General features: G+C 39.8%; 1 non-coding gene across 1 annotated transcript; it reads left to right on the top strand.

Annotated features, from left to right (window-relative positions):
• Positions 1-10,566: 10,566 nt before the first annotated feature.
• On the top strand, positions 10,567-10,704 carry LOC114809520. Its single transcript, XR_003757299.1, has one exon. It is a non-coding gene; the product is annotated as a small nucleolar RNA SNORA7 (small nucleolar RNA).
• The last annotated feature ends 345 nt before the right edge of the window (positions 10,705-11,049 follow it).

Raw genomic sequence — 11,049 nt, 5'->3', positions numbered from 1 at the left:
GCCTTCTTAAGCTAAGACACTAGCTATAAGTCTAGTTTTAGTTATCTGACAGTTACCTTCGAAATATATATGATTACAAAACAGTTAATAGGAATTCCCATTTCAAAGAGCTGTGAAAACTTCCCTATTGTCTGTCTTAGAGTAAGGTCTTTTATCCCAAGAAATCAATGTTGAGTATTCTAAAGATAAAATATAACCATTACTTGAAAGTTTCAACCATTAGTACAGTGTCCTGCACACTGTAAAAAAAACTATGAAAGTGTCTTGTTTTCCAGAGCTTTGCTTTTTCTGTTAGATTAACAAGAGATAGATTTGAGTGTGTGTGTGTGTGTGTGTGTGTGTATGTTTGTAGAATAGCAAAGAGAAAAAATAGAGAAGCAGCGTGGATCAGTGGAAAAAGCATGGGCTTGGGAGTCAGAGGTCATGGGTTCGAATCCCTGCTCTGCCACTTGTCAGCTGTGTGACTGTGGGCAAGTCACTTCACTTCTCTGGGCCTCAGTTCCCTCATCTCTTAAATGGGGATGAAGACTGTGAGCCCCACATGGGACAACCTGATTACCCTGTATCTCCCCCAGTGCTTAGAACAGTGCTCTGCACATAGTAAGCGCTTAACAAATACCAACATTATTATTATTAAATATGTGCATATGTACATACACATATCTGAACCAGATACACCAATGAAGCAATACCACTGAAATCGCTTGAGGCCAGAAATCATGGCTACCAAATCTGTTGTACTGCACTCTCTCAGATGCTTAATACAGTGCTTTTCTCACAGTAAATGCTCAATAAATACCATGGATTGACTGATTGTTTGACATAACAGTATCTGCTAATAAGGAAATACAATATGCTATACAGTATTGGCTTAACAGTGAGGCCCTCTTCTCTCTCCACATAGACTAGTACCTTGGCTTTTATAGCACTTTGATTTTTCCAAAGTACTTTCATATATGACTTTTCTTATTTTATGTTCACAACATCCCTCTGAAGCAGATACATATGGGTGCTACTGTTTCCATTTTGTAGATTAGGAAACTCAAGTCGTCTACACTCGCTGCTTAGAATTCCTTAACTCCCATTCTCTCCTGGACCCCCTTCAGTCTGGCTTCCGTCCCCTCCACTCTACCGAGACTGCTCTCTCTAAGGTCACCCATGACCTCCTTCATGCCAAATCCAATGGCTCCTACTCTATTCTAATCCTCCTTGACCTCTCAGCTGCCTTTGACACTGTCGATCATCCCCTTCTCCTCCACACCTTATCTCACCTTGGCTTCACAGACTCCATCATCTCTTATCTCTCTGGCTGGTCATTCTCTGTCTCCTTCGCAGGCTCCTCCTCCCCCTCCCATCCTCTAACTGTTGGGGTTCCTCAAGGGTCAGTTCTTGGCCCTCTTCTGTTCTCCATATACGCTCACTCCCTCGGTGAACTCATTCGCTCTCACAGCTTCAACTATCATTTCTACACAGATGACACACAGATCTACATGTCTGCCCCTGTCCTCTCCCCCTCCCTTCAGGCTCGTATCTCCTCCTGCCTCCAAGATGTCTCTACCTGGATGTCTGCCCACCACCTAAAACTCAACATGACCAAAACTGAGCTCCTCATCTTCCCTCCCAAGCCCTGTCCTCTCCCTGACTTCCCTATCCCTGTGGATGGTACGACCATCCTTCCTGTCTCTCAGGCCCGCAACCTCAGTGTCATCTTTGACTCAGCTCTCTCGTTCACCCCACACAACCAATCCGTCACCAAAACCTGCCGGTCTCACCTTTATAATATCGCCAAGATCCGCCCTTTCCTCTCCACCCAAATGGCTATCTTACTGTTACAGGCTCTCATTATATCCCGGCTAGATTACTGTGTCAGCCTGCTCTCTGATCTCCCTTCCTCTTCTCTCTGCCCGCTCCAGTCTATTCTTCACTCCGCTGCCCGGCTCATCTTCCTGCAGAAATGCTCTGGGCATGTCACTCCCCTTCTTAAAAACCTCCAGTGGTTGCCTATCAACCTCCGCACAAAACAAAAACTTCTCACTCTAGGCTTCAAGGCTCTCCATCACCTTGCCCCCTCCTACCTCTCCTCCCTTATCTCTTTCCACTGCCCACCTAGCACACTCCGCTCCTCTACCGCCCACCTCCTCACTGTCCCCCGTTCTCGCCTATCCTGCCATCGACCCTTGGGCCTCGTCCTCCCGCGGTCCTGGAACGCCCTTCCTCCTCACCTCCGCCAAACTAATTCTCTTCCCCTCTTCAAAACCCTACTTAAAGCTCACCTCCTCCAAGAGGCCTTCCCAGGCTGAGTTCCCCTTTTCCCTCTGCTCCCTCTACCACCCCACCTCTTCGCCTCTCTGCAGCTAAACCCTCTTCTCCCCACTTTCCCTCTGCTCCTCCCTCCTCCCTTCCCATCCCCTCAGCACTGTACTCATCCACTCAACTGTATATATATTCATTACCCTATTTATTTTGTTAATGAGATGTACATCACCTTGATTCTATTTATTTGCTATTAATGAGATATTCTTCCCCTTGATTCTATTTACTGCTATTGTTCTTGTCTGTCCTTCTCCCCCGATTAGACTGTAAGCCCGTCAAAGGGCAGGGACTGTATCGGCTATCGATTTGTACATTCCAAGTGCTTAGTACAGTGCTCTGCACATAGTAAGCACTCAATAAATACTATTGGATGAATGAATGAATGAATGAATGAATGAATGACCTATATTTATTGCCTGAGACTGCAAAGTAGGTCACTGACAGAACCTGGACTAATACCCAGGTCCTCTGACTCCCAGACCCAAGATCTTTCCTATAGCTTACTGTGTAACATACTTATATAACTATCCTTCATGTTCAAAGATGATATTCTCGGTGGTAAAATTTTGTATTCATATGTGAATATGTCATTGAAGAGTTCCTTTAACACTTTGCACCCTACTGTGAGATTCCATTGCCCATTCCCAATACTCAATTGCTTTCAACACACTCTCTTGCTACAACCATCTTTTGTTCCTTTGCTCTAAAAGGCACACCCCTTTCCTAACTGCCATTACCAAACTAGTCTCTCTGCCATTATTGTCTGTAAGCACTCAGCAGTGCTGCACAGTGGATAGACCACAGGCCTGGGAGTCAGAATAACATGGGTTCTAATCTCAGCTCTGCCACTTGTCTGGTGTGTGACCTTTGGCAAGTAATTTCACTTCTCTGTGACTCAGTTTCCTAATCTAAAATGGGGATTGAGACTGTGAGTACCACATGGGACAAGAACTGTGTCCAACCGGATTTTTTAGTATCCTACCTGGCGCTCAGTACAGTGTCTGGCACATAATAAGCGATTAAAGAATATTGTAATTTTTTCCTCTAGATTGTAAGCTCAGTGTGGGCAGGGAATGTGTCTGCTGATTGTTATATTATACTCTAAGTGCTTAGTACAATGTTCTGCACACAGTAAGCACTCAATAAATACCACTGAACGAATGAACGTGTGAAACAGTCATACCACATTATTTGAGGTTGAGCAATTACAATTCCAGGCACTAAGGCCAAGACCTACTTGTTTTGAGTAATCCCAGACGACTGTTTCTTTATAGAAAATGTAGGGCATAAGGTATGACCTGTCTGGATTTCATCACATCTGACTCAGATTTTAGTTGACCAAACACATTTTGTACAAGAAAACAAAATCCCAAATAACCTCATATTTTTCCTGATTGAATAAATGCACAGGGAAAATTGACTCCCCACAAAAGGACTAAAGAATATCCTAATTCTCATTCTCTTGGCACCTAAATAGCCAATGTCCCATAAAATTTACTTATATTCAGTATTGACTGAGTGCTTTGATTTATAATAATTTTTTTCGAAGTGATTCTGGCCTTGGTGATCCACTCAAAAAAAATTTTTCCTTCTTTTGAAACAGATTCAGGTCGAACTAAAATTACTGACCACCTTTAATTCAACAACACCCAAGGAAGATATGAGATAAAGTCATAAAATTAAGAGCAGCCTTGATAGAGCCTAATTCCTAAGTCAGTCATTCAAACAATGGTATTTCCTGATCATTTACTCTGTGTAGAGCACCATCATCAACATTTACTGAGTGCTTATTATGTGCAGAGCACAGTTCTAAGCACTTGGTAAAAATAAAATAGAGTTGGCAAACATGCTACCTGCCCTCGAGTATCTTACAAGCTAACTAGGGAAGATGAAAATCAGGGTTTCATTAATAATAATAATAATCATAATAATCATAATAATCATATTTGTTAAGCACTCATTATGTGCCAAGCACTGTTCTAAGCACTGGGGTAGATAAAAGGTAATCAGGTTGTCCCAGATAGGGCTCACAGTCTTAATCCCCATTTTATGGATGAGGTAACTTAGGCACAGAGCAGTTAAGTGGCTTGCCCAAGGTCACACAGCAGACAAGTGGCAGAATGGGGATTAGAACCCATGTCTTCTGACTTCCAAACCCGTGCTCTGTCCACTGAGCCATACTGCTTCTCTAATTAATACAAGTGGATAGAACACAACAGAGAATACTAAAGGAGGAGTTTGAAAAATAATATTTGCATTTCCTGAGGTTTAAATATCTTCAACTAACTTAAGGGGTCTGTTAACATTTGGATGCTCCATGTGCTAGCTAAAAACCCCTCTTGGGAAAATTGAGAAACAGGATTTAGTCTAAAAATCACATTAAATATCCTTCTTACTGCAGATATTGCTCAGTTAGAGAATAATACATTACCTCATAGAGATGATTCTGGTTGGATCCCAGGAACAGGAGACAGGATTGCAACACTAACCAACATCAACTTCCCCAGTTCAACCCCCAAGAGGGCTCAACCTTTTGGCCAAAAAACAGTTCCCTTCTAGAATATCCCAAATGACTCTAAAGAGAAATGGGGAAAGTCTTTACTGAGTCAAATTGTGTCTTGGCTACCTCTTCCTCTGTCAACAGAGGGAAAAGTAGTCTTACCTAGAGGATAGAGAAAGGGCCTGGGAGTCAGAAGGACCTGAGTTCTAGATCTGACTCCACCACTTTACTGTTTTGTGACCAAGTCATTTTTCTTCTTGGTGCCTCAGTTCACTTATCTATAAAATGGGGATTCAATTACTGCCTAGCAAAAAACAATAAATTTTGTCCTTGTGTTCACCCTTATAACCTTGTATCTACTCCAGTGCTTAGAACAGTGCCTGGCACATAGTAAGCACTTAATAAGACCCATAAAAAAAAGCAATGGATGATGTGCACTATCAGGCTGAATTAGAGGAAACTATCAAATTTTATTCCCAAGGATTTTTTCTGGTTAATGGTGGTCCTTATCTTGCTCCAAGAGCCCCAACCCAGTAGCATATCTCAAAAACATGTAAACTTATATTTTCATTTCACCACTAATTTCTTTCTAGCAATTAATTTGCTAAATGAAAGCTCTTTGGGGTGGCATAAACAGAACACATCAGTACTGAAAACATTGCATTTGGGGACTGTATCATTGGAATGAGTGATACGAGAGGAAGGTTAAATACAAGATGACAGGATATGATCATGCAAAGCCGGCTCACAGCATCTTCAAATTTAACAAAGCCTCTCTCACTATTATTCCAAAATCTATTTTCAGATCTCTTATCATTGATGTATAGTTTGGTCCATCCTTTGGTGAAATAAGGAAAGTTCCTTAAAATGCCACACAGATCTTTCCAAGCAGGGCATCTTTCAAATGAATCAAAGAATACGGCAATCATGTCATGTTCAGTTTCAAAGAGAAGACCAAACCTAAAATGATTTCAAAGATAAAAGTCAAGTTATTTTCAGAATAGTAGCTTTATTGGTATAATTTATCAGGTAAAAATTTGCTTAATTCCATAATGTAAGGATAAAAGTGAAACATAAGGATGATATTAATAATAATGATGGTATTTGTTAAGTGTTTATTATGTGCCAAGCATTGTTCTAATGATTTAACCTCCACCACACTTTACATGGAGCTGTCTTAAGGAGCTAAATTACGCATTGTGTAGGTGTCAAGAGCCTAAGCTTTAATGACACAGTCACTTTGCTACATAGTACTGAACAGCAAGTCACTAACTCCTACTTTAGCTGATACTGTGGACGAGTGCTAGTCTACAGAGACTCTGTGAAGTGTTACAACTATTAAATTCAACTTCAAAATTCCTGAAGCCATCATTTTTTTAAATCACTTAATAAATTCAAATGTCCCATCATCTTTTAACTTGGAAGGATCATAGCAAATGTGGCTTTGAATGATACAGGATGGATTTGACCTTTGTTTTATCCTCACTCCTGATGAAAGAACACTAGGGAACAAACAAATCCTATATTTGGTGGCCAGTGAGAGAAGAATGAGGGGGTACTGACTTACCTGGCATGCTGAAAATCACAGATCAAAGCTAGAGAGCCGATGAGATCTAGAATTGTGTTGTTTCAATATTTTTTTGGCTGTAACACCTTTACTATGGCTATTTCTCCATTTGCATCATGCTTGTATATTGAATATTTGTGTGTGTGTTTAGAGAAAGTGGGATTATACATATCTATACATAGATATATAGATATTCATAGATATGAATGGCAATAAAAAGTCTAAATGATACTGATGCAAGTACGAAGACCACCTCTCAGTTTTCTCAAACAAAACATATACTTATGATATCCAGGTATAGTAGGTTCCTGCACCTTTATTTTTAATTTTCTAATAAAAGCAATTCCTCTACAAAACTTTAAAATACGTAAAATTATTTATACAGTGACAAGCACAATTCATTTGTTGGATAGTTTTATATTTTCATGCCTTTCTAGTAAATATAAAAATATGTTAATCCTTGCAATTAAAAATGCATCTGGTAAACAATTCAATTACCACATTAAATGGAATGTCATTAAATAGCATTCTATCCTGCTACTATCAGTATATTCCAACATATCCTTATTCTTTGGCCACACTAATTTATTACAATCCCTGATCCTTTTTAAATAGGTCACAATTATTTAAAGAATGAAAAAGGCTCTCAAGACTTTGCCCCTGAGAGTAGTAGTAATAATAAGAATCCCATTTTAGAGCTCTAGTCTCCAAGCTCATCGGCAAGGAATGTGTATATTTATTGTTATATTGTACTCCTCCAAGTGCTTAGTATAGTGTTCTTCACACAGTAAATGCTCAATAAATGCAATTGACTGACATGGGACTCACATTCTAAGTAAAAGGGAGAACAAATATTGACTCCCCATTTTGCAGATGAGGGAACTGAAGCACAGAGAAATTAAGTGACAATTAGTGACTTGATCAAGGTCATAATCAGATTCATGGCAGAATTGGAATTTGAACCTAGGTCTTCTGACTTCCAGGCCCTTGCTCTTTCCGCTTGGCTACCTTGCTTTTAATAACCAGATTCGCTGTTTTGAATTTGCAGACACTGATAGTTGAGAAGATTGGTTGACTGTCTTTGTTCTGGGTAATTTTAGAATTATAGTTGATAGAAGATACCTTTTTGGCCTTATTCTATCTCTTCTCATAAATATCTAAGTGACCAGTCATCAAAATAAAACTGCCTGATTTTCATTGCATTGTCTAGTGGAAATAGTACAGGGCTAAGAGTCAGGAGTCTGATTTCTAGTCCTGGTTCCTCCATTTACTGAGTTTGTTACCTTAGACTTAATTTCTCAGTGCCTCAGTTTCTTCATCTAATAAAATTGGGATGAAATATTTGAACTCTTTGACAATGAGCTCTGTGTGGCTCAGTAATTGTGTCAAATTTGATTTTCTTGTATCTACCCCAGTGCTTGGCACCTAATAAGTGATTAATAAATGCTTGCATTATTATAACCTAACTCACTAAGAAAACTAGAACTGTTATCCACATTTTCATCCCTTGTGATTTAGAAGTCATGACTGACTTCAATATTCATCTGTTCTTGTTGGTCTTCACAATACACCTCTGGTGTAGGGAAACCATAGAAATAATGGGAAAGAAAGAAGGAAAAAGAGAAGGTAAAACCTTCATTGTATCTAAAATGAAAATTTGTCTTGAAAATTGCCTGTAAGAGGCAGCATAGGCTATGCAGATAGCTGTCAATCAACATTCCACCTAATGGCAATAACATATGGCTCACCAAAACACGGTTATTGGGAAGCTCCTGCCAGGAGCCTAATGCTGTTATCCACCTGGTATAATTTAGGAGCAGTTAAGAAGCTTGGAGATACAACAAATAAGAACGATCTTTTCTGAAAGAAATGATTTAAGACATGCAGGGAATAAGTTTAATTCATCTGTGTCCCTGAATAAAATAGGTGAGAAAAAATATCTTAGTAAAAAAACAGCACAGCTCTGTTGCACATACTGCTTGCTAGGACAGCTAGCTCTGCTGTAAAGAGTCTTGTGTTTATGACTGCTGCTATTTCTATTTGAACAAATGTTTTGCTTAATTTTTTCCAGGAATCTATGAAAAACCACCACCATAAGAGTGACTTATTTTTCTTCTAAATGAAAGAACCATAATGTGAAATCATATGAAAAAACTGAAAAGACATAGTGCTAAAATTGTTACTTTTTAATTTTAATTAAAGTTTAATTAAGTCAATGGCATATATTTACTCATGTGGTTTATACAGGGCTGTTCCCTAAGAGGCCTCAAGACACCACTTAGGGAACGTTTTGATCTTTTAAGAAGGAAATAATTTCAAAAACGTTTTCTCGGTAAAAAATAAGGGAAGTAGACACTTGTAATAGGAAATCAGTCTAGGCTGTCCTTGACTTAAGATGTTTCAGGTTACAATGAACACGATTTAGTTTTCTGGATTTATGCCTTGTTTCAACTTTACAAAGCAGAATGGGCGAATGGAAAACACAGTGGGAGGCCCAAATCTGAATCCCAACTTTGGGACTGGCCTGTTGTGTTCATTGTTGGAAAGCCTTTTTACTGCTCTATACTTTAGTTTCCACATCTGTAAAGTAAGAATAAGACACTTTCTCCCCATGATTGGGATCTCCCTGTGGGACAGAGACTGTGTCCAATTTGATTGTTTTATACGTATTCTATCACTTAGCATATAGCATTAATAAATATTAAAATCATTATTTTACTATTTCAACACATCAGTTTGACTTGATAGTACTAGCCTACTACATTACACTAAACTGGGGATATGGAATTAGGATTTTGGGAAATTTAAGAAGCAGCTTGGCCTAGTGGACAGAATACAGACCTGGGAGTTGGAGGAGCTGGGTTCTAATTCTGACTCGACCACTTTTCTGCTATGTGACCTTGGACAAGGTATTTCACTTACTCTGTGCTTTAGTTACAGAAGCAGCAAGTAAAAGAGGAAACAATTTTTAAAGTTGTGATGAATGGAGGAAGTTTAGAGAAGAGTGCTGTGGTGGGTGGGAGAGAAGAAGAGAAATATAGAGATGGGTGGGGACTTTACTGAGGATCAAATGGGTTCATGAGGGAGAGCCAAGGCATACTACGTACTTAAAATGAAAGAAAAGTCAGGTATCATATTGGGCATATCTCTGACTTAAAAATCAGTGATCGATGTAGCTCGATTACTGTCCTAAAATTGATCAAGAATACAATTCTGGGTAATATTGAGAAAAATAGGGTATATCAACTGAGTATAGCAACCATTTGCTGTTGATTGTTCCTTGGAAAATGTGATTGTTTCTTTGAGAAAATTGGTTCTGACTTCAGATGCAGCTTTTAGGATGCAGCTTTCAAGGAATCCTTGTGGACAGAGAACATGTCATTTCTTTGTTCTCTATTTTCCAAGCACCCAGTACAGTGCACTACAATGAAAGGAAACTTAATAAACACCACTACTACTACTGCTACTGCTGTATTGTAAGTGCAAAGACAGTGGGTATGGAGAAAGAGCTCTTGCTCTATGACAAAGGGAACTGCTCTCCAGGTGGGGCATCTCTGGAGATTTTGACAGTATTTCAGACTTGTGGAGAGGGGACAGCCCAAAGTTGAGAGCTCATCCCACAGAGGATGAGATCCACTTTCTGATCCTAGTATCCTGAGTTCCATACTTGGCAGATCTTACTAAACTGAGTTGGGTATTGACACTCTAGGAGCCAGGAAGAGAACTGAAAATGATCCAGGCCAAACAGGATGAAATTCCCTAGAAAGAAGTGCAAGATAATGGATAATATTAATAATAATAATGTTGGTATTTGTTAAGCACTTATTATTTGCTGAGCACTGTTCTAAATGCTGGGGTAGATACAGGGTAATCAGGTTTTCCCACATAAGGCTTACAGTCTTAATCTCCATTTTACAGATGAGGTCACTGAGGCACCGAGAAGTTAAGTGACTTGCCCAAAGTCACACAGCTAAGTGGCAGAGCCGGGATTAGAATCCATGCCTTCTGACTCCTAAACTTGTGCTCTTTCACTGGGCCACTCATGTATTTATGAATGGAATATGATGGGAAAAGAGAGGTGCAGAAGAGAAACTGGCAAAAAGCCTGAGAGGTAGAGCCATTCAGAAGCTGAATAAAATAGCACTGCCTTATTTTTCAGTTGTTGTTTTTAAGTCAGTATGATCAGCCCCTCTCGGGGTCGCACCTGGAGAGTTTCCAGTACTCTACCAGTGTCGGCTACAGGAGGGAGAGTCAAGCAGAGCCATACCCATTCCATTCCGAGCTTGGGCAGTGGCTAGTGAATGGAAGACCATCTGCTACAAGTCAAAACTCACCTGTGCTAGGCAACAATTTTACGAGATGTTCTTCCCCTTGACTCTATTTATTGCCATTGTTCTTGTCTGTCTCCCCCGATTAGACTGTAAGCCCGTCAAACGGCAGAGACTGTCTCTATCTGTTGCCAACTTGTTCATTCCAAGCGCTTAGTACAGTGCTCTGCACATAGTAAGCTCTCAATAAATACTATTGAATGAACAATGGCATGGGAGAGAGTCGAGGGTGGAGACTCAGATTTACTGCAATGGTAAAGCACTTCCGTATTTTACCAAGAAAACTCTATGGAAACGCTACCAGAATGATTGTAGATGGAAGTGGGGCATTCTGGGACAGA

The sequence above is a fragment of the Ornithorhynchus anatinus genome, chromosome 2, assembly GCF_004115215.2.
Source record: "Ornithorhynchus anatinus isolate Pmale09 chromosome 2, mOrnAna1.pri.v4, whole genome shotgun sequence".
NCBI classification, from domain to species: domain Eukaryota; kingdom Metazoa; phylum Chordata; class Mammalia; order Monotremata; family Ornithorhynchidae; genus Ornithorhynchus; species Ornithorhynchus anatinus.
The sequence above is the reverse complement of the archived record's forward strand: the minus strand, read 5'-3'. Positions and strand labels throughout refer to the sequence as shown.